The sequence below is a fragment of the Corapipo altera genome, unplaced genomic scaffold (assembly GCF_003945725.1).
Source record: "Corapipo altera isolate COAL_440 unplaced genomic scaffold, ASM394572v1 49, whole genome shotgun sequence".
Lineage (NCBI taxonomy): Eukaryota > Metazoa > Chordata > Aves > Passeriformes > Pipridae > Corapipo > Corapipo altera.
This window is the reverse complement of record NW_020884879.1, coordinates 18673826-18698825: the sequence shown is the minus strand read 5'-3', so window position 1 is coordinate 18698825 and position 25000 is coordinate 18673826. Positions and strand designations below refer to the sequence as shown.

General features: G+C 40.9%; 1 protein-coding gene and 1 long non-coding RNA gene across 8 annotated transcripts in view; one reads left to right on the top strand and one right to left on the bottom strand.

The window, feature by feature from the left end:
- ZFHX4 (zinc finger homeobox 4) overlaps window positions 1-17051 on the bottom strand; it is a 149556-nt gene extending 132505 nt beyond the window's left edge. The window contains exons 1-3 of one of the 7 annotated variants that reach the window (XM_027638587.1): window positions 13833-14321; window positions 9659-9802; window positions 8847-8919 (exon numbers count right to left, since the gene is read on the bottom strand). The gene's annotated coding sequence lies outside the window, so the exon portion shown is untranslated. The other 6 variants (XM_027638585.1, XM_027638588.1, XM_027638586.1 and 3 more) reach the window with 6 other exon arrangements.
- The window catches only part of LOC113944911, a 31574-nt gene continuing 20999 nt past the window's right edge, over window positions 14426-25000 (top strand). Inside the window, exon 1 of the long non-coding RNA XR_003526883.1 lies at window positions 14426-14627. This is a non-coding gene — a long non-coding RNA (uncharacterized LOC113944911). The remainder of the gene's footprint in view (window positions 14628-25000) is intronic.

The following is a 25000-nucleotide window of genomic DNA, read 5'->3' as shown; positions in this document are numbered from 1 at the left end:
AAGCTTTCACCATTTAATCTCTTTAGCGCTGACCAAAGTTAGTTTACATTAGATGTTGTTTTAAACTCGCATGGAACTAAATTAAATAGAAACAGCTAAAAATTAATCCTAATTGTCTTCACAAAAAATAACGCTGCCTGGATGCGTCACCTGTTCCCACATACTATGAAAGAGATAATTTGCATTCACAGCTTTTAAGGAAAAATTACAGAAATATAGATTCTTCCTTCATTAAACCCAGGTCTATTTTAACAAATTGTAATATTAACATAAGTAAGTATATTAAAAATACCTTAATGATGTAAAATAGAGTAGTATAATCTTTTAAAGTGTGAATTATCACAAACTTTGAGATTTTACTGAAGTCTAGATGAGTCCTCTGTCAGCATATTTGCAAAGTAGGAATGGATTGCAAAACTAGTAAATAATGACTGGGGAGTCAGAATGGCTCTACAGTATTCACCTAACCTCTTTGTTGTCTCAAAACAAACTGAAATAAATGTTAGCGTACTTTTTTGCTTGCATGCTAAAAATGCTGCAATTATCTTTCTAAAAGTTACCACAAAGCAGGTAGTCAAGCAAACATTCCAGGTCTTGGGGAGATACTACAACTCCAGACAAGTTCAGAAAGAGTCTTGATGAAAACAAAACAAAGAATCATGGTTTTGAGCAGATTTACAAGACTACAAGACTCCTCTAGTTATGGATCTGGAATGAAAAGAAGAAACAGTGGTATTGTAAATCTTGTTAAACATTTAAATACTACTCTGTATTAAAATCAGCCTGCTCAGTGAAAATACAGGATGTTTTTTAAACAGTTTAGTTATTAGTAAAGCATTTTTTTCTAGAATATTATCATCACAAATTTGTTTCGTATTGCCAAGATCAGCTGGGCATTTTGTTTTTATTATGCATAGTCTTTTGTCATTTTTTTTTTTGTTCTGCAAGTTAATTTGACTGCTGTGCATAAGTGAAGTGAGCAATTCAGTAATTAACTTTGGTGTTTTAAAATGTATGAACTTTAATTAGATTTCATTATAAACAAACAAATGTCAACCATAATTATAAGCTCCTTGGTTTAACCACATATTATCCCTTTTCAAACAAACTTGATGTCAGACAAATTAAAATCAAGCAGCCAGCAATTTTGAGTTGAATTTTACATGATCTGCCAGTAACCTGATTACTTTAACTTCAATATCATTACAGGAAAAGTATTTCAAGAAAAATAATTACAAGAATTCCAACAGGAGACAAGCTTAATTGTATTGATTCAAAAGATGCATGTATGCCGAAGGAATAATGTTATCTTAAATCTACAGTTACTATTAAAATTATATTGTCTGGCATGAAAAAGGCAATTTGAGATCAGTGTCTGGAAAAGCAGAGATACAAAACTAACTGCAATAATTATCTTTACACCATTATACTTTAAGCAACAAAATATCAATGTGGAACAACTTCAAGGCATGAAGGTTTGCAGGTTTATTTACTGACTGGTGTATCTATTAGTACCAGGAACAAGTGGAGCTGTCAGGACATAATGAAGGTAAATGATTAGTTAGCACAGAGACTGAGCTCTTCTTCAATGCAATAAGAGTTAATTAAAGTTTACCACCAAACATCAACCAAAGCAGGATGTTGATCAGGTTTCAGCATTAAGTGCAAACAGACAATGGTTGGCAGCAATTAGTGCAGCTATCAAATGACATGCAATTATAATTATACATTTAAAACAGCTAAAGTCTTGTGGAAGGGAGGGAAGAATCCCATCAGCTTCTTTGACTACACACAGTCAAAGTGCAGGAAACAGGTATCAGATATATCACTTCAATATTGTAAATCAATAGAATTAAACAAAAAAAAAAAGGCTGTACAAGCACATTATCTGAAAAAGGACAAATCACAGTACATGAAATGGAAGAAATCTGCAGGTGACTTCTAACAAAGATAAGTACTAGCTAGATTAAATAAATTACTTTGCTGCTGCCACTCACACTGACACGCATAAACAGAGAAGTGTTTGGGATTTAACGGGTGGTGGCTGCCGCTTTATTACATATTTCTAAGCCAAACTCAAGGTTACCTGGTATCTTTAGTCCCTGTGGCCACGTTCATAGCATGAGAAGGCCCAGAAGGACCATGGGCCTGAAGCCCATGAGCATAAAAGGTAGTTTCACATGCTAGCTGCAAGCCCGCTGCAAGGAAACTTGGGCTTCCCAGAGGCAATTGCCTGGTATCTGAGCCACAGCCTAAGGCTCTGCCACACATCCCCTGCTCTCCACCCCCTCCAATAAGCATGTGCACTAATTCTGCCTGCTCCCAGATTTATGCCCAAGTTTTGGGAAAGGAAAAGGAAGTGAAAGCTTTCCATGGACAAACACTGTGCATTGCACAGTAGCGATGCAGACAGGCTAATAATCCAGAGCACAGTGTGGGCTGGTGCTGTCTACTGACACGCTCTGCTCCCTTTCGAAGGCCTTGTGTAATGGTGACACCTACCAGATCAGTGATACAACGGGGCCGATAACAAACTTAATCTTCTTCTCAGCCTTCCATTAAAACCAAAGGAAATATGGTAAACTTGTAGCAGCACCAAACAAAGGAAAAACTGCTCATAGCCCAGTGCTGGCAGTCTACTGAACCCCCTCAGCATGCATCTGTAAAGCCAAAACCCCCAGGTCTGTAGTACTGAACACAGGTAAATATTCCTTCCACAGATAAATACCCATTAGTAACTGGTGTAGCCAGATAGACAATTAGCTAAACACATCTAGTATTAGGACAATTCTCAGTAACTTCTCCACACACTGAAGATGGAATAACTCGCGCCCACTGACTCCTCTTGGGCTGGCAAAGTGCAGGTAATGGGATTACCTGATTAAACACCTGGTTCACATGAGCTGAACAGATCTGGCAAGTAGGATGCCCACCTGAAAGAATTAATGATTCAGCATTTTTATGGACAATGCAGCGGGAAAAGCACCCTGCTCTTCCTAGGTATGTAACAGGAAGCAAGATAAAGCTTTCCAGAAGACAATTAGCAGGTTTCCAAGAAAGCTAAGCTGTGACAAATTAAAACCCAGTGATGAGAGGGGCAAAGGGGTTAGACAGTAGGATTCACTGATGAAGGATACCACTGAAATTGTGAATATATCAAGGTTAAAAAACAGAATGGAAATTGGCTGCCAAAATTAACCAGAGTTATTGTAATGAATGTGAACAAAACAAAAACAAAAACTGTAAAGGATATTAAATCTTATTTTTCGGGGGACTAAAAAATTTGCATTTGCAATCTTGCCAAGGCAGGCATATTCAATAGGTTATCCTACATCTGCCTACAGTGATATTTTTCAAAAGCATCTTGTACAGACTAGGCAAAGAGAGAAGAGGCTAGCCATACCAGAATCCCAGTCTGGCAATCAGCATGTTTTTATAGTATGAATTACACCTCGAGCATCTACAGCAGGGAGACTACCCTTATATTTTATTTGAACTAACCCATGCAAAAAGATCATCAGCATCAGTTCATATTTAAATGCTGTGTTAATTTCTACAATGTCAAATTCAGTAAACCTTCTTTTAAGATTGCAAAGACTGTATTTTTTTTATTCTAGAAGCAAACCCACGTACATATGCAAAATGCATATGTTTTGTTAATATGTTGGCTACCGATTGTGGTTTTCATTGGAATGTGTGCACATTCACATTGCTAAAATTATTTTAATAAAATGCTTTACTGCTTTTCATAGTTCCTGGGCTGCAGCCTAGAGCAGTTCTACAGATTTTTTTTCCCTAACAAACCTCATTTTCCCAACTAATTCTGTTATGCTAGGGATTTGTGCACAGAGTTGGCTAATCCCAGTATTTCCCTAGAGCTGCATCTAAGCTATGGCCCACTCCCAGCACAAAAGTGTCTCCAAAAGCCCTTTCGCCCCCTTCAGCACTGATACACTCATTGGTCCTGACATTTTCACTTCAGCCATGACAAATGAGCTGATGGCTGTGATCAGATTGCACACGAGGACTGCTTTATCAAAGACATATCATTAACTCTCATCACTGTCTTCCATTATGACTCTTTTGGTCAAATCTGTTGTGAAAATGCAAGTCAGTTTAAAAACATAACCTAAACATAGCAACAAACAAACTTCATTAAAAAGCAGGAAAGAAAACCAGACTCGGACGGGATCAGAAAGAGTCTAGCGTTAGCTAAATGTTTCTCTGGGGATTTAAGTAACTGTACTCAACCTCTGCCCCAGTGCAAACATGGCAGTTGACCGTCTTCGAAAGGTCCCTTCCCCCATTGCGACTGTGAGCACTACTTTGCCTTTTTTAGAGAAACAAAAATAAAGCAGCAGCCATCAAATATGCCTAAAAACAAAGTCAACCCTTTTTTTTTCCTTTTTAGTCTCTGAATCATTTCACATTTCTGTGTGTCTGCTTTTATCAAAATATGTTTCTCAAATAAATCCCTTAAAGAATATAAAATTTTTGTTTGAATCACAGCCACATAATCACACTGTTTTCTGACTCACATTAAAAACACCAACATAAAGCCCTGTCTGAAACGGAAATCTCTCAGTTTCCTAAGAATACCACAACCTTTCTGTCAAGTTAGAACCTAAGTTCCAGTTACATGGTTCTTGTTACATCTAGAGGGTTTACAAAGTATATATTTGTTGTAACGTATTCTAGCAATTCATCTGAGAATACACATCTAGCGGAGTCAACTGTAACACAACAGATCTTGGGAATGGAGGTCATGCTTTGAGATAAAGTGCTATTCACTTTTGGACCATGCAAGAAGCTCTTTATTCCTGTTCTTATTGGCATCAGTTCCCCCTTACCAGAGCAAGAACAAAGCCAAGTGCTCGTGTGAGGTTTATGAATAAATCAGAGGTGAGCCACTTTAAGTGCTGCCCATGATTTCCTTGTTGACAGTGAGCACTTAAACAGGCTTCTATGACCAGCAACTCCTGGCAAACCTTAATGGCTCCTAATCTGTACCCTGCTTCATTTCAGGAAAGAAATTACCTACCCCAGTTTTTCTCAAGTCTTCACCTTTTGGGCAACTCCAGTCCCAGCTTTTTAAGAAATTCACATTTGGGAACTGTCCTGTTTCAATGCCAAGTTTTCATGTAACATGCAACATAAAAATCACCATTTTCTTCCTTGAAAACAAATGACAGCTAATAAAATATTATTACGCTCTGCAGCCTAAGTAATTCCCAGACAAACCATTACACAATTCAGTGTTTGTTTAAATTGCACAGATTTTTAAATGAACTTAAAAGATATGTAATATATTTTCCTCCAATTATTAAAATCATGTAAAAAATATGCTGACAGCAGATTCAACCCTTCTGTACAGCTACAGCTGAAATCAGGAACATTTATAAATCATTACCATTGAATGTATTTTAAAAATTCAAACAGCCTCAAAATCTATTTTTAAATAATGATAACATTGAAAAACAAACTGATTTAAACAGTAAACTCTGTGCTGGGCCAAATAAATCTGGTTCATGACCATTAGAATCCAATTGTGGAAAGACATTAGGTGTTTCAGTATATAGGTCTTTGATGGACAAAACCATTCAGAGACCTATGCTGTTCAATATTAAAGCAGTAGCCTGTATGGAGAATAGATTTCAACATGGAATGAAATCCTTCATTTTTAAGGTCTCTCCCCCCGCCACCACCCCCCCTCTGTGCCCCCCCCCCCCCCCCCCCTTTTTGACATGTCACCATCTCCAGATGGCTGAATTGACTCTGTAGTAGCTGAGTTATTGTCAAGATCGCAGTTTCTGCTATATTTAAATATTAACATTTTTTTACTCCATTGTCTCTTGTTGCCTTTCCACCCACTCGGGAAAAAGCTGTGATTCCAGCAAGCATTCCCCTCGGGGCCAGGGGGCTGCTGCCTGGCAGCGCTGACCTGCCGCTGCTGGAATTGCGGCAGGTGCCTCAGTAGATGACACTCTTCTTTGCAAGGGCCTGACCCAAACCTGGGGAAACAGATGAGGTGCAGCACTGGACTTTGGAAGAGGCCCTCAGTCAAAACTGGAAACTGCCACAATACTGGAGAAACCACCCATCAAGCAGGAGAAAAATTCACAGGCCAGATCAGCTGGGACTTAAAACCCCAGTGATACTGGAACTAAAATGTCTGTCCCAGTGCACCAGCTGATGACCCAGTGAGAAATCATATTTTCCCTCCCTACAGAAATCAGTTGTTATTGCTGGAAAAAGTCCCAAAGCACACTGCTGTGCTGCAGCAGAGTGGTTCGTGGTTTTGCGTGCATGGAGTGACACTTCCCACTCCAGAGATGGCTGCAATGCAATGGAAAAGAAAACGATTTTTTTGGTGATTGGTTCATAAAACTCAAAGGAACTGAGGAATTGAGGGGTGACATATGCCATACAGCTAAATAATTTATTTTAGAAATGCTACATTTTCTTTAATTTAAACCCTTGGTGCTGTAAACAAAATCAATAACCATATTTCAATTAAAAAAAAATAGAAAAGGACCTGAGTAAACCCCACAGGAGTAAGTTCCCTGTTTAGGAACCACTTTTCACTTAGAACCTTGTTTTCTGGAGTGGGGAAGGCATGTAAAATGTTAGGTAGTAAACAAGGAGAAGCTTATTTGAAGGTGGACAGTCATAGTTTCTCACGCAGAAAAACCACCTGCACTGGAAACTGTAATGTAACACCTGGCAAATCCAAGGACACTTTTCCTTCCTCCCTTTTTATGAAAGCTCTGGCCCTCTGAATACCAAAAATCAAGCGAACCTCCTCAACAAATGAAAGGAAAGAAGGAAGTAATGTTTTTGCTATGAAAAAGAGATTATTCTTATCTGTTACACTACCATCTTCTGGAACAAGTGTGGAAATAACTGGGATTACTCCAGGTTTCCATCAGTGCCCCAAACACTGGAGCACTACCAGTGACAGGTGCCTTGTCATCTCAGATTAGGTGAATTTATAAGGCAGCCTCAGTGTCAAAACAGGGAGGAGCAAGCCTTCAGCAGCTTCAGCCTCTCACAGATCCTCAGCTCTGCTGTTACATGGTAAAAGGAAGGAAACTGACCCCGCGCTCCAGCCTCTCTGGAAAACCTCTTACAGACCCTCTGGTGCCTTCTACACTAAGCATATCATCTTAAAAAATGGAAACTGTAGTATAAAAAGAGGAGATGAAACCTTTTTGATTTGATTTTATAGGATTATTGTCAACTGGTAACTACATGTCTGATTCTTTATCTACTGATATCGAAACTGCCAGTCTTGCCAGTTTTACACCCATATTGCTCCTTTAATTTCAGAGCAGTTATTGTTGATTTAGTTTGAGGTGAATGGTAAGAATCTGGTTCTTTTGGTTTTATGTGTCCTAGGCACACATCAACTCAGGCATTTTGTAAGGATTCTCTCTTGCAGAAACAGAATGTTTATCTATTTAAATACAGTTTTAAATGTATATCTAGTATGTGCATCACTTGTTCTGCAGACACTGCTGCACTCTACATGGTAAATGTTTGTTTTCAGAGTCACCATGGTCTATGATGTACATACAGCTTTTAGTTTGTGAACTATTGACCTGAAGGACTATAACACCTTCTTAGGAGCTGGGACAACTGATCAGATCACAGTAAGTACAAAAAGTATGCTAGATTTGTCTGTAAAGAGATCCCAGTTTCTCAGTGTCTTTAAAAACGTTCTCAAAAATACCAAAGGCAAATAAAATATAATTTGGACAAATTACAGTCTAAATATATCTCTTGCTCTCTCCTTTTTTTTTTTTTTTTTTAAATTGAAAGCTCATTCTGAGTAATGTCAACATAAAACAGAGTGTTTTGGTATGGCAAACTTTTATTTTGATCATATAACTTAGTTAAACCATTCCTCAGAATATTTTGTTTAAGCAGAAAAAGTAATTCCTCAACAAGCCTGCCATGTTTCAGTCTGGTACAAACTTTTCTGGTTAGTTTGGAACATGGCGAAAGCTGCAGTAATAATGAAAATATTGGTATAAAACTGCTATAGAGTGACTACTAAAAAAAGGAAGAGTGACACGTGTTAAAGACTAAACCTCCTGCTTTTATTTATGCAAAACCAGTTTATCTCTACAGGTCTGCTGAATACCACTATCAATAAATTGTTTATTACCCTTTCAAAAACAACAAATCTCAACAACAACCAAAAAGAATCTACTAGGTTTGTTTTACCTACTAGATCAAAGCAATTCATATGTGTCTTAGTTTCTCCTATCTGTGCATCTGTTAAGATAAACATATTTTGTGTTATATCTTATTCTTTACAATCTTGAATTCCCGTATCTCAGCCTTCTGGGTTTCTGCCCATTCAGTAAGAATGCAGACATCACATAAGTTATTATTAACCCATGTGTTATCCAGTTCTACAGTGGCTGGAACTTTGCCAGAGACAACACATGGTGCTTGGTTAACAATATTTTAAAATATAAATTAATTTATTTTTTAAATTAACACATTTTTCTTATGGAAATACACTAATAAGATCCTCACAGAATGACAGAATATACCCTAAGCCTATTCCTTTAAAAGAAGTTTTAAGGAATTTCATAAAGTTAGCAGCAAAACATACTAAAACCCCCTAGAAGGTCTCTATCTTTGCCTGAAAAGAGAGAATTTTTGTGACTTTATTCTTCCCAAGAACCTTCCACATTTACAGTTTTACTTCATTTATCCATAAGTAATCCTAATTTCCTAGAGGCATCTCCAACTGTTTAAATTTTATCAGATTAAGCCCAATACTGAACTAACAAGCATTTACAAATAAATGCTCTGCAAATTGAAAAAAATACCTGAAACAAGTTAATATATAGTCTAACTACCAACAGTTTTCCACAGTAGCTCTAAATCAGTAATTATGTTGACCTGAAAAAAAAGAGATCCTATTTAATATGCACACATACAAATAATTATTCACACTGCATTTGATTTACATACGTACAAAGGAACCACTTCCCACTTTCAAAAGTGGCTCAACACTTATGGTATTTTAACTGCCCTAATTACTGTTGAGAGAACATAATTAGAAGCACTGATCACATTGTCAACAGCTAACCAGTTGCAGCCCTGGCTGGGGGCCTGATCCTGAGCCCGCTGGAGGCAGAGGGGGCCAGCACTGATTGCAGAAGGAGGCCAAGGCCTTTCTCGCCACCTGAATCTACCAGAATTCAAATGTTTTAAACAACGCTGATGCAGTCACGCTGAAAACCCCGCTCCTTACGTGCATGTATCAATTGCTATTTCGGTAAGCTTTCTCTGTTTTCAAAGGCAAACGAACAGAGTAATTTTTTCCCCAGCAAGGCTCCTATACCACTTAAACACTTAGCACTGAGTCAGAATTCATAATTTTTTCCAAAAGAGAAACAGTTTAATAATTAAAACAGATATTGACTAAACCCCGCTTCCTTGAATACCATACTTTTATTAGATTATTATGTGTTGATGCATAATTTCCATTGGCAACTTTTAAAGCAGTTCTTTCCCTCTCTGCCGGCCCCCCTCCTCCCTCTTTCTTTCCCCCAAGCAAAGTGCTGGGAATCCTCGATACCCAATAGTCAATATTTGGTTTGCCTGTCATGTTTCTGGAGCTCCCCTCCATACAAACCTGTGTTTCTCATCCTTTCACTGCACTGTTCTTGTACGTGTTACTTCACATGATGTTGTAAACACGGGGCACCTTAGCAAGTTGCTAAAATCTGAGCTTCTGCTTGTTTTCTCAAGTCTTGGACAAACATAACTTTAGGGAGAGCTGAACATAGGCAAAAAGAAAGAGGAGCCTGCATTTTCATCTTCCTTTCATCTCAGTCATTCAGTCAACCATTCAGTGCCCTATTCAACAGAGCTTTTCATTATGCAAAAAAATGCTAATCCTTTTCCGATGCTTTCACACTTGTATAAACCCCCATTCCTTCGACTGAAAAGCAATTATATCAGTTTACCTTTCTGTCAAAAACAGGATTAATATTCCAATACCAGAATCTCCTTTATTTTCCTATCTTTTGCTTTAGGAAACTAGAGATTATTAGTGGTGGTATTCCTTAGAGCAAGAATATATTATTTTAAATATGATTATTTTAGCCAAAGCAAGAGGGGGAGGGGGAGGGAGAGAAAAAACTTCAGTTGCTGCGGAAACTCTTTTCAGTGACAGAACTGACCTTCCCTTTGCAGAGGCCTGAATAGAATGAGCCTCACTCTGGTCTATTAATCAGAAACAAATTATGAAAGAATGTGGCTGGACTGGTTGACACTATCCTGTCTTGGGAGACTCAGTAACAGCCTAGTAACAATGTCCTCTTCATGGGTAATGAACAGCCATGACAAATGGGGCAGAGAAACTATTTATTTGCATATGCAAATTCTCACACAAGGGAAACATGTACAAACAAGTGTCATTGTAAGGTGGATTAGGCAAACAACGCTTTCTTTTTAGGACATTCTGCAGCCCAGAACATTAGTCAGCACAATTAAACCAGTCTCCATGGAGACTAATGAAATTTCACCATGGTATGAGTTAAATTAGATAGCTAGTTATGTGTTTTCACAATCCAACTTGAAATCCATTATTGTTTCAGAACAATACAGCAATTGTGCCTGGCTGATCTTTGCCAGCTCAACAAGCTCCTAAGTTGACAATTTGCATATGTTAATATAATTAAGCACTAATTACATGAAACTTGTACATATTCACATGCACTTTCCCTGGGCGCTTCTCAGTTTGAACCTTGTCCAAGTCTTTAACCCTTTGAATGAATTTGGAGCAGCAAGGCTCTGCCTTCTGGGTACAGCCCTAAGGCAGATGCAGAAAAGCTCTTCATTTATAAACACAAAGCTTAACCTGGCTTCTCATATTTCTATCAACAGGCTAGAAAACATTTTTGTATGTGGTGGGGTAGGAGAAAGACGGGGGGGGGGGGGGGCAAGCTGGATTGGAAGTTCTTTAGAGACACAGCTCTGGTAGCCTTTTTGCATATGAAAACACAAATATTTACCCACATAACAGGTTACAAACACATGTATTGCTATTGTCACAGGGTTTTCAAGAACTGAATAGTCAAAAACTAGACTGCTTTTTACATCTGTGCTCTCAGATCCACAAAAATGGGAATGAGAAAAGGAAAAAAGAGCAAGCAGTAACTAATGAGCTTTACATAAATATACGCAGAGGCAATTAAGCAGTGTTAATTACTATGACAGCAGTTAATTGAATATAATTAGATATTTTAAGCTACTGACTAAGGCATAGTTAAGATTAATTTTATCGAGATTAATTGTAAATAAGAATAGATTAACTGTGTTTTGACAGGCATAAAAAGTAGATCTGCAAATTAACTAGAAGAGCAGAAACTACCACAAAATCATATATTATCTTAATGTCACACCTCAGAATCATCTGCTCAATAAACATGACTTTTCAAACCCAAACAGACAGGAATCTTGAAGAAAAACAAACAGCTTGCAGAGATTAAAGAGCCTTTTGTCCTTTTTCATGTGCATTTCTTTTAGCAGACTAAATTAAGCGAGTCTGGTGTACGTTTTTAGGAAGGAACATTTCACACTGAATGGAAAAAATGTTCTATCACATATGAAATTCATGCAGCTGTGCGGAACTTGGTCCAGATGGTCTAAGACTATAAAACAACACTAAATGATAGACAGTAGGGCCTTCCCAAGATTATGTGATAAAATCATAACCTCATATTTTGACTTAAATTTTCTGTCATGTATTGTTTCCTTCCAGATCAGATAGCTCCATTTTAATTTTTAACTGATCCTGAATATTCAATGGAAACTCTTAATAAACATTACTGATAAGCATCTGAGCAGAAATCATAAAATGCCCCTTAGCTTCATTAAAACAATGCTGAATTTGAAGGGCAGAAAACAGTGTCCTGCTTCTACCACAATACTAAACTGTTCACACCACTTGGCTTAGCTTAAATAGGTAAAAAATCCCTGATTTTAAACATGCTTCAAAGAAAACCCAAAACACATTCTACCAGCAGATTAATTCATGCATGCTGTTTAAGAAAATTAACAACAAGGCTGAAGAATGCTGAACAAATCACTAATAAGAAAGGAGCTTCAATTGATTTTGAAATAAATCAATAGGTGATTAACACAATATTTTTAAAGCAGTAGAATGTATATATATTATATAAACATATACATTATATTTTCAATACCTTTTTAGCTCTTAATCGAACAAGGGCTTTACAACAGTGAGCATGTCCCTATATTGACTATCAACTTCTCTGGAATGCCTTTAGTCTCTTATAACAAAAATCCAAAAAACAGTCTGTGAAACAAGGCTACGACAAGCCATTCTGAAGTGAAAGATTTTAAATCATCCAGCCTCTTCTAATAGACTTGAGACTTATTGAGGTAGAAACCATAAAAAATGAAGAAGGGAAATTTAATCCCTGAAATATTGATTTGCACATTAATATCATATAGGCAGAGGGCAATTTGGCTTCATGGAAATGACACATTGTCGACCCTTGGTGAAGTCAGAGCCAATCTAACTGCTGAACATGTCTGAATCTCAAGAGTTATTAAGGGCTTCCCTTCTTGCCTTTATGACTTTTCTTCAGCCTACCAATGCAATCTTAAATGTATTATCTTTAAGAAATAATTGTAAAACCTCAGGGGTTTTCCAGTTAATGGAAGGGAGGCTAAACCACATCAGATTCTGAAATGCAACATTAAACCCTTGCAATCAACAAAACCACCTCAATTCTCATCCATCCAGTGCAGGATCTAATATTGTTATTAGAGATAATCAAATTTCATTGTGTAAATTTAGGCTTATGGTCAGAATGGAAGCAGTAAATTCTGCAATATTAAACAGTGATTTTTTTCTCAGCCCTCTTTATATGTTCTTTGATGGTGCACCATCTTTACAAATAAACCTAAACTATTCAAAAATTGAGGAATACAACTGTCACCCTATTCTGAAAGATGCATGCAATGCCATTTACCATCTCCACAGCTTTCCTTTAGTTTTAACTTGATCTAGCGGATAACTTTCATTTTAGAGAATAATAAAGCAGTATCACTGCATAAACCACACAGCAGGTACTATTACTGTGACTTACACAGATGGTTTACCTGACCTTTCTTTGTTCCTTGGGTAGGTTTCACTTTTGCAGATTTACGACTTTTCCCTCTATATTTCATTGACCCTCTATGTTCATTATCATAAAAATGAAAACTATTGAATACATGTTTATGTTGGCAAAGTCCTAAAAGCCCACGACTAAAGGATAAAGAGATGCTACAATGCACTGTGTGGATCTCTAGATCGTACACTATAAATATTCAAGCACAGATAGCACGAATAACTGAATAATCCTGGTGAGCCCCAGCTCTGGAGCCAGGTGCAAGAGGTTAAAACAGCTGGCTAGCCATCTTTTATTTTGTGTGCCTTCCTACCGGCTGAAACCGCAAACCCTGAAAACTAGCAGATATTCCCTCAAGGTTGATAGTCTGATTTTTTTTCATTTCAACCAGTTTAGTAGGATCCCCCAGTCGAGAAAAGAGAGAAACTCCTTAAATACAGGCAGTTGAATAGGAAGTGGAGCAATGATGATTAAGGCTCTTCCCCCCACACACCCCCCAACCTTCAACCCCCCGTTTATTTCCACAATCTTCTCTGTGCACCTTCCCATCCAAATGTTTGTAGTCCTTATTTCAAAGAAAAGCAGTCCGGATCGTTCTGTCAGTTTTGCCAGCAAATATAAAGTAAAACAAGTGTTGATGGCACTGAGAGTGTTACATACCCAGGCTGTGTTTTTGCATTGCTCTCAATGGAAGCGATCGATGCCCATGTCACAGTCGCGTCCCAATCGCAGCCAAGTCTCTGCCTCAATCTAACCAACAACAGGCAGGGCTGCAAAGGCTTCTCACTACCTCTTCCATCCATCCACCACCAAACTAAAAATATAATGCTACATATGATCTTTTTAAACACTCCACCACCGCTCCTAAGGATCGAGCCACTGCAAATCCAGGGGAAACACGATTGAAAAAAAAAAAACCACCATCAAAAAAAACACCCTCACAGCAGCCACCCCAAAAGCACCCGAGCCCTCTCTTTCCACTCTCTCGCTCTCCTCTTGCCAACTACATAATCCTTGATAAAACCGGAGCAAGGCTAATAAAAAGAAAATTAAAAAAAAAAAAAAAAAAGAGGAGGACGGAATGGAGCCGAGGAAATGCAACTGTCAGAAAACGGGATGGTCAGACTTCCTGAGTGAACCTGCCTGTGTCTGGCTTAATGTAAATCTCCACCATCTTCAGCCTGGCAAGTTGTCTTTTGGTTGGGCTTTTTTTTTTTTTTTTTTTTTTTTTTTTTTTTTTTTTTGGTGGGGAGGGGGTGTTATGTTTGCGATCTCTGCCTTGGTACCTAAGGAGGAAGAGGAGGAGGAGGAGGGTGTGTTACTGAATGGTGGCTAAAGCCTCCTCGGGACGGCGCTGAGGTGAAACAGGCTGAACCCGACTGATGTGGCTCCTCTCTCGGTTGGACCCAGTGCCCTAAGCAGCCGATGAGAGACCCCCGGCCGCCCGGCTCGCAGGTAACAAAAGAAATACCAACCCGTATGTTTTCTGCTGCCGCTGCTGGGGACGCTGTGGGGTGGGGGGGCAGAAGATGCAGCAGGGGAGGTGTGGAGGGGAACCGCCGTAAGTTGGCATCGGATGGGGGGAAAGTTTATTAGCAATTTTGTAGGAAATTTCATGTCAGGCAAGAGGGGAAAGCAGGGACGCGTCTGCCATTAGCCGCCGTGATGGGAAGGGATGCACTTGATTCTGGCCACGAGCAGTTAGAGAGCAGGAACCGAACTGCGGCTCGTTGTTTATGACCTTATTTTTTTCTTTTTTCTTTTTTTTTTCTTCTTTTTTTTTTTTGTGTGTGTGTGTTTGTCTGTTGGCTGGGGTCCTTTTATACACCTTAGCCCTCGGTTAAAAAAAAATAAAATAGACGCCTGTCCAGCAAAACAACCAACCTCCCCTTCAAAAATCTCAGAAAGGCTTCGCTGAAAGCAGTCCCCGACCCTGCCCGCGGGAGCTTTTCCTGCGGAGCGGCACGGCACGGCACGGCTCGGCACCGCGGGGATGCCGCGGGCTCCGTCGGCGCCCCGCCAGCAGCCGCCCGCAGGCAGCGGCAGCCGCACATCCCCGCGGGCGGGTCCGCTCCGAGCCGAGCCGAGCCGAGCCGAGCCGGGCTGGGCCGCGCCGCCTCCCCGCGCCGCGCGGCGAAACTGACAGAGACGCAGGGCGCGCTCCTAACGGGCTCCTCTTCCTCCTGCTGCCAGAGACGGCAGCCAGCAGCGCGATCCCCCGGCGCACACACACACACTCACACACATACACATACACACACACACACGCCCGCACGGCCACCCTGCCTCTGCTCCTGAGAAACCTACCTGCAAAAGAAAAGGGGGGAGAAGGGAGGTGGGGGGGAGAGGGGTAAAAGCACCCCACACTTTCTCCTGTACACACGCACGCAGTCAGGGTCCCCACTGCCCTGTTGGCACCCCCCTCTCCCCTCGCCCGAAAGCGAAAGTTTGAGAGGCCGAGGGGGGTGGAGATGGGGAGGAGAGGGAAGGAGGGTGAGAGAGCGGAATCTGCCTTTAAAAAGCACCTCAAAGTTTCGGGGGGACCGAGCTGCGAAACAAGAGTGCGAGCTCTAAAGGGGCTGGCAAGGGATGACTTCTGACAGCCCTAACGTCTTTCCTAATCTGACAGTATTCCCCCCCCTCCCCGAGCTCCCTAGGAAAAAAGAGCGGAATAAAAAGTGGGGGGCATCCCCTGAACCTCTTCTGCGAAGTGAGCAGGATCCTCCACTTAATCCGAAAGTTACAGCCCGAAAGAGAAAAAAACCCCGAAACCCACAGCCCCAAACCAAAACAAAAAAAAAAAAAAATACACAAACAAAACATAATGCCCGGAATAAAAGAGAAAAGCAGATAGAGAAAGAAAGGAGAGAGAAAAGGCAGCCCCTCCTTCCGAAATGAGAGCAAATACTGTACCTAAAAGTGGGGAAACAGGCAGAAAAAGGGGGGAGAGAGAGAGGGGAGAGGTACATGGGATCTGGGGATGTGAGTGTGTGTGTGTGTGAGAGAGAGAGAAAGAGGCACAGAGAGAGGGAGAGAGAGAGAGAGAGCGAGAGCGAAATATCAAAGATTGTGCAAGATCAGCCTGGAAAGATAATCGATACTCGACCTAAATTTAACACAAACTACTCAATAAAAGTTAAAGAAAAAACTTACTTTCCATTTCCCCTCGCAGTTCCTACTGGATCTTCGCCTCTCTTTTTTGTTTTGCTTTATTTACTTAACAGCTGATCACATCCAAGTAAACGAGAGAAGGTTCATTAAAAAAATAATAAAAAAAATAATCCTCCAACTTTATTGGGTGAAAATAAAAATGATTGAGCAAGAAGTAGGGGGCATGGAGCGGTCCTTTGGGGTCCGGGAGTTGTTAAAGCATGTGCCGACCGCGGTCTCGCTGTTTGGTTGTGAAGGGGTTGGGAAAAGGAGGAAAGGAAATGAAAATCCGATATGTCTTTATTCTGCTAATTATTATCGTTTTAGCCCTGTTTAAAAAAATGGCTGATTAAGTTGAGTGCGCATGTCTTTGTGTGTCTATTCCCGATATGCACTCTGGGAATGAGAGAGAGAGAGAGAGGAGAGAGAGGAGAGAGAGCGAGGGAGAGGGAGAGCGAGGGAGAGGGAGAGGAGAGGGAAGAGGAGAGGGAGAGGTGTAATTAGTGAGGTGATCAACATTCTCCGGGCTGCAAATGACGCGCAGCCCCGGAGCCGGAGAAGCGGGAGCTGTCGCGGCTGCCGGGGGCTCGCCGGGGCTGCGGGAGCCACAGAGCCAGCCCAAAGAAGAAGGGACAGCAGAAAGGAGCTCATGGATACAAACACAAGTCTGCAAACTTCATTAGTAACACAGACACACACGCACAGGCACACAAAGTAGATGGCTAGGGAAAATTAAAAAAAAAAAAAAAAAAAAAAAAAGAAGGGCGGGAGGGTGGCAGACTTGCTCTTTTAACTGTTTTGGAAACTTAAAATAAACGGGTCCAAATTAATTATTTCATCAGGGAGATATTTCTGCCTGTCTTTCTCTTCCATTTTCTCTCTTTTAATGGGAATTTAATGAAAAAATATTTTTGCATCCCATTTTTGCAATGGTCTAGTGAATGTATGACATGTCTGTAAAAGGAAAGGTAATATATCTGATAGGGAATAACTACCCATACAGAGATAAACACGGATTTATTTACACATAAGCGCACAAACGCACACATGTGTGCGCTCACATCCTACATCGTATTTGCACATATGCACATACACTCCACATACACGCAGTCACACAAAACATAACAGACCTTATTTGTTGACTCCATGTGACTGCTTGGAGATACCAACAAAGTAAAAAGCAAAGCCTACCAGAATATACAATATCAACTGTAAACACCCTTATCAAAATGAAGTAAATATCAGCCCAGGGAAAGAATCTCTTTGCATACAATACAGGTTTCATGCATATACATGCATCATCTTCCACTTTCCCTGCAAGTATTGATATTTTATTAATATTTTATCTGCTATATTTTACCAGACATATTTCATTCTTGGGGGGGCGGGAGCGGGGCACACTATTATGATGAAAAGTAGGGTAAAATGTACAGATGTCATTATAAATCGAAATCTTCTACAAATATTTTCCTGTGTGGGATTTAAGAAGATTGCTTCTCATTTGAAAATCTAATTATCTTAACCTAATACTGCAGATGTGAATATGACTGACACTTTCATTAAAAGATAATTAACTAAAACTAGGAATAGACATACTTTAAAATACCCCCTACTGAAGATAAAAACATGACTATTCAAAGAGCATCCAAATACACCGCAGGAACACGTGCAGATTTTTGATAATGCTATTCCAGAAATGGGTATACCAGCAATGGTCACTAAGTCAGAGTTACACACAAGAGATATTTACAGTACCAAGGACCCCGCGCAGGTGAACCATAACCTTAGAGCTGACATGCCTTTGAAGTTCGTGATTCCTGCGATACACATCAAAACCTTGTCTTAGGCCTTAAACACTAGAAACCAGCAGGAAGGTTTTATCACAACCTTCCATTAAAAGCACGCAACAACAACAAACCAGCAAAATCCAGGATGGCAGAAACAGACACCTCTCTGGGCCTTAAACCTCCTGCTCCAGGAGAACATTTTGTAAGTACTGAAACTAATGCTAATAGGAAAATCCCCACCTGATGATGAATTAAGGCTGCCCTTAAGGAAGCACAGGCCAGTGTCAGGGAACCCAGTGTCTAAAAGCAGATGTTTAAGGTCAGAGTGAAGGTCCTGGTAGTTTTAGGAAAAAGAAAAGAAGAGAAAAAAAGAAAGGGAAAAAGAAAATAGGTCTTTGGAAAGGGGAGGAAAAAAAGGGAAAAAACATCACCAGCTTGAAAGTACAGCTATTCCAAAAATCAGAGTCTGCAAATAAAGCAGGGAAGGAGCCCTACCCCAATCCAGAGAAATCTTACTTCAAACTTCAGGAAAATCTCCAAGACTCGAACTTAAGGAAAAAGTCAGGGGCACTGAAGGGTTCGTGAGAGCAACTTTATTGCTTTTCCAAGCCTCACCTAAGCATTACCCCAGCTCATCAATGAAAAAAGATGTGAGTACACGTATGCAGATTTCCACAGGCACTGCGCCCTGTCAATGAAGGTAATAAGGAAACTAGCCATATTCTGCATCGTTGTTTACAAGGTGGAAAAAAAAATGCAAACAAAGAGTGAAAATGGAATCTCTGAAACCAGTTTACAGTTATCAGATTGAGTATGATGGAAAGAGAGCTTTTAGGTTTAAATTGTAGATGAAACAGGACTGAGATAGAAGGATGCATTGTCCATTCAAGTGCGTGCCTGAAGAATGGCAACACATTTTCTAAGACTGAAGACAACTAAATACAATGTGATGAAGAAGCACCTGAGAACAATACATCTATTTCAAATTCAAGTGCAGAAACACGTATACTTAATGTCACAGAAGAATAAGGAAACGAAGATAATTTAGTTTTAAAATCGTCTCTTCTCTCCGCACTTCCCCCCCACCTCTTTTATTCCTAGTGCTTTTTTCCTGGTGAAACATCAATATCATTAATGTCATTAATGTCAAAACACCAAACGTCAGAACAGTCAAGTCATTATTTTTTTGGCTTTAGAGTTTTTTTCCTCTTTCTCTCTTCTTGGAGGGGGATATAGGTTTATGGTGTTCTTGAGTTACAGCTAAAGGAACAAAGGAGCGGGGTAATAAGGCAGGAATTGCGAGAGGAGAGTCCACATTTTTCAAGGTTTCTTCTGCCACTGTTTACTGTCCTTCCTAACGTTTTAATTCTCCTCTCTATTTCTCTCTCTCGCTCGCTTTCTCTCTCCCTAAAAATAGTAGCTATCGCGAAGCGGGGTGTGTAGGAAAAAAAAAAAAAAGGCACTACGAGGTGTTAACAGTTTAGAAGGAACCCGGGGATCGCCACGTAGCTAGGAAAAATCGAAGAAGGTTAATTCCGGGAGGCAGCAGCAGCAGGTTTGTGGGATGTGATAAGAGCGGAGCGCGGCGCGGGCTGGGGGCGGCCGGCGCGGAGGACCCGGGGCGGCCGGCGCGGCTGCGGAGCGGTGCGGGGCTCCCGGCGGGCGGCAGGAGGGCTCCCCGGCGGCGCGGCCCGGCCCGGCCCGGCCCGGCTCCCGCTCCCGCTCCCACTCCCCTCTCTCCTCCCTCTCTTGCTCAGCTGATCGCCCCTGAAGACTCACGCCTAACCTCTCATCTCCTCTCCTCTTGTCTCGATGGACCCCCCGCCCACCTCCTCCAAACTTTTCCTGCAGGCACCGTTACATATTTTGGGATTTTTTTTTGAGCCTCCTGTTGAAACCACAAAAAGCTCTTGATAGTGACGTTACATTTCAAAGAAAGGGAAGGGGGAAAATTTAAAAAAAAACCCCTCAGTCTTTTCTGTCCTTCACCACCTCCAACCTCAGCCCCAAGGAAAACTTATTGGCCTGGGCGAGACGGAGCTGATGGGGGCCAGAGCCGGAGACTGGCCATTCTTTAATAGACAAAGAAATCCTAGCCCAAACCGGGCTCTGTTACACCACGTCTCTCCGTCAAGCTCATTTCACTCCCTAAATCTGCGCTGCGGACACACAGGGGCACAGGGATCTGCATAATTACAGACATAGCCGCTCCCCTTTTTAATAAACCGACATAATTCCCTAATAAGCGTTCCCTTCCCCCATCTTCTCCTCTCCCCAGACCCCAACCCAAGGGAAAGGGGATCCATGTCTTTTTACTGCGTTCTCTAAGTCTATAGATGAGCTCAGTTTGAAACGAGGTATTACAAGATTTCAGTGTTACAGACCCTTTATCTGAGCTACAGACACTTTCAGATCCCCAGCCCCCACCTCCTCTCCTTTTTGTTGTCTCTTCTCCTCCCGGGGGCTATTTGACAAAGGCAGTGTGTTAACTAACATTTTTGTTTAACTCAGCAACTTCTTTTCAAAACATACTTAAACCTGATAGCAATCTCTTGTACTTTTTGTCTTTTTCTTTTTTTCCCCCCCCCGAGATGAAACTGACTCTGAACCCAAAGCGTTTGGCTATTATTAATAATTTCTCTGTTTTCAGGTATCATGTATACAAATCTATTGTTAATTTACAACACCGCCCCCCCTCCCCCCCCCCCCCCCCCCCCCCGCCCCAACACATTCCACTAGACACTAAAAAGGGTTGGGGGCGGGGGCCGAGGACGAGGGGAAGAGGGAGGAGGAAAGGAAAACAAAAATCCCCGATCTGATTCCTGGAAAGTTTTGTTCGAAAAAGAAATAAAACAACAATAACATTGCATTTCAATTCTGCCCTCACTGCCCCAGATTTGGCATTCACCTACTGAAAGTGCGTCTAACGAGCAGTGACCTTAGAGAAAAATCACAGCCGAATAGTATAGACATCTCACTGAGATTTTGAGCTAAATAGTGCCGTTCCCGATTGGCTTTTTGTTGTTGTTGTTATTTTGGCCGGAGCCGCACAAAAACGCGCACCCGGACGTTACTATAAATAAAAGCTTTCCAGGTCTGAGTCTGCTGCCGGCGTTTCCTCCGGAGCCTTAACAGCCCTTTTTCAGCTCCTTTCTTGGGCAGATCGCGGGGATTAAATGCCCTGAACCTGAGCTCCTGGCCTTGGATGGGAAGGGAAAGAAAAAGGGAGAGGGAGAGAGAGAAAGGAGAGGGTGAAGGAGCCAGGCGCCCTCTGGGCTTTCAGAGGTCAACGCTTTGACAGTGCTCTGACCTCCCTCCCCTCCCGGCAACCACCCCAGTGTTTATAAACAAAAACAGTCAGGACTAGCCCCAAACAATAGCAATTCACCAACTTCACAGGCACTTCACCAGCTCTTATGCAAATAAAGGAAAACGACCGCTTACCACCGCTCCCCCCCATCCCCTCCAGAAAGCCCAAGAGCATATTTCCAGCAGTGATATATCCAAGGGAAAAATTTTACATTCTATTCTGGAAAAGGACAAAAAGGGACTTCAGAAATAAAACAGTTCTGCTAGAAAGACAGACAAAAAGGGAGAAAAAGCCAATAAAACTACCGATCTTACTGCAGAAAGAGAAAAGTTATGAAATATTTATACCTAAATCCAGCAATCCACACTGCCAATAAAACAGGAATCTTTGTTGTGTAGACAATATGCTAAACTACCTCTGCGACAAACAGCGATTATAAAGCAACCAGAAAAAGTTATTTTCGCCCAAGGAGCCAAGTTTTCAAAGAAAACGTGTGGATTTTACAGCTAAATAAAAGCCACCACCTCTGTGTTATCCGTAAAAACTACACATAAATTAAGAGCACCGTTAAAAGAAAAAAACCTTCCAGCAAGCAAGCAGCACATCTGATCTGACTTACCAAAAAAAAAAGTATAATTAAAACCATCTTTAATTACAAAAAGCAGCAAGCGAAAACTAAATGAATCAATGCTTTCTCCCCAAAATGTTATCCGCCAAGGTATAGAAATGACAGTTCTATAGTCCTGCATTATAGCGTAACTGAAACTCCACAATTCAGGAATTGATTATGCGATAAGGAAAAAAAAAAAAACCAAACCGTAAAAAGTAAAAAAAAAGGTCCTAATGATTTTCAAACTTTTGCTTAAAAAAATGATGAAGATCAGAAAAGGTTGGAGGAAAAGTTAAAGGAAATATACCTCAAGAGAAAAAAGACCATCTCCTTTTCTTCTTTGTCTATCAGTCTCCAGTTAAAGCATATGGAAAATGTTTTCAAAATGCCTAGATTTGGCACATTGTCATTGCAAAGAGAGGAGCGCAGTGATGCTGTTATAGAAAATGGGAAATAAATTCAGGATTGGGTGCTGCCTCCTTCAATGCGGATTTATCTAAGTTTAATTTAATATTCCGCAATCAGTGTATGATCGCATATAATTCACCAAGATTTTTAAGGGCTTTGCTTAAATATGTTGACCACAGGCACAAAGTAATTTAATCACATTATTTCCTTATTTTATTTGTGTTTATTTTACTCATTAAAAACACTTTAAATTGCAATTGTAAATAATAGAAATGATGGAATATTAGGTTTGAGCTGAACAAACGCTCAGAGAAGATATTAGCTTTATTAAAATCATTCCGAACGTAAAATCAAAAAGCACAAAATGGTTGTTTGTAAAACACTAAACCTTTAATCGATTTATTGGCATTCCGATCGATTAGATAAACGGAAATCTATAGTAAACATAAAAGCATTTAAAATATTTTTCTCTCATTTATAAACAAAACTTTTCTTTTCAGTAGAAAAAAATGATTATCAAACGACTAACAGGAAATTCTTCAGATATCAAATTACGATAATAAAATTATTTCCACATGGAAAGGGATAATGACAATGATGATAGTAATTATAATAATGAATAATTCAACAGCCCTTTGACATATATGGAAGAGCCTGGTTCAAAAACAGCTTTTGAAGGGGGCTACTTTTAGGGGATTTTTTAAATAAAATTGAGTTTTGTGGCTGAAATGCTTAGATCAAGTGACAGTTTAGATGCATGTGCTAAAATTGCGTTAATTTTTTTCCTGCATTTTTTCAGGCTGGAGCATTCGCTTTGACATCATCCCCTAAGTTAACACTTAGCAGTAAATAAGTATGTAAATATATAAGGTCCCCTTGAATTTGTGGGGGAAAAATTTTGTCTTCATGCCAGGGCGACGGGAATGGGGACCCTTTACCTTATAATTTAAACGATTTGCCTAGCTTGCAGCGTACCTTCCAGATTACAGAAAAATTCTGCAGGCAATAATGTCTTAGACCATTTAAGTGAAAGAACACAATTTATTTAGGGGTGGAGGGTGGGGAACCGTAAGCCGGAAAAATGCAGCAATCAGAGCTTGTGGCATTCTAGCTGCGCGAAGAGGAAGTGTTGCTGTAACGGGTATTATGTTTATTTGATAAAGAAAATCAATGAAAGTGGCTGTAAAGTAGTTAGTGAGGCGTGTGTTTGGGACTCGGGTTGAATAGTGACTCCAGCGGGCTGGTCGATGAGCTCTAAGAGCTCTGGAAATCTAACCTAACCCTCAGAGTGAGCTCTCTCTCACTCAGTGCTGCACCTTCCCCAGGCTGGAAGACTTCAGTCCTTGTCTCCTCCCTCTGTCTCCTTCCTTCTCTCCCTGCATCCCTCCCTCCGTCCCTCCTTCCCTCTCTCCTAGTTTTCCGCTCCTGCTTTCCTTCTTCCCATTCGCTCCAACTGTTCCCTCTCCCAGGTTTATTTGCTCCCCTTAATCTCTCCCATTTTCTTTCTATCTCACTTTCATTCTCTCTTCCCATCTCTGCCGTAGCTGTTTCCTCCCTATCCAGCTGGTTCTCTAAGTTTCCCTGTGCTCTTGGAGACTTTTTCCTCCTCTAATTCTCTTCCTCTCTTCTCAGGTATTAGTATTCCTAAGTTTTCTTCCAGTCTTTCTCCTATCTGTCTTCACCAGCCAAATTTATCTCTTATTTTGGATTGGTTCCTCCGGACATGTGCTATATTTGTAATTATCCCTACTCATTTCCCTTTCACACACCCATGCTGAAGGGATGAGTGCACCACGCTCTTTCCACAGTTGGAATATTTTATACCTTGGCTAATCTTCAGTGGTGCTTTACTTAAGACTTTCTGCAGCTATTTCCCTCCTTTTCTCCCCCTAATCTTCATTCCCTCTAATTTACAACAGAAATGTTTCTCCTCCTCCTTTTCATTTCCTACTTTACAATTTCCTTTGGGGTTTCTAAAGAGTAGTACGTCCTTTGCATTTCCCTACCCCCATCTCTTTCACTGTTTCACTTCAGCTATTTTATTTACCCTGTTGGTAGCGGGATATTTCTTTCGTTAACAAGTTTATCTCTCTGTCTTTCAGTCCCAGCCTATTAAAAAAAAAAAAAAAAAAGAAAGAGAGAAAGAAAAAAAAAGTTGAGTTTGTGGCTCTTTTCAGCGATCTAACTTGGTTTCAAACTTCTGGTTTGGATTATGTGTCATTATCTATTTTCCCTTATCGCATCCCCCGTTGCCCTCCGTGCACCCCTCCCCCCCCAGCCCCTCCCGTACACCTCCCCGTTGCTAATAACATCTTTAGTGTGGTCAATGTTAAATATGGCAGATCCCTGAAAAATGCTTCCTCTCCAGCTCTCTGCTGGAATTCATTACCAGCCCCACTCTTCCCACCGCGCCGTGTCTGCGGGGCCCGGCGCGGCCGGTGCCCAGAGCTCCGCGAAGCCTCCGCCGGGGCCGCGGGATGCGCGGCGGCCGCTCCGCGCCGCCGCCGGGCAGCGCCCCCGAGCCGCGCAGCCGGAGCCGTGGCAGCCGCGGGGGGACCGGCCC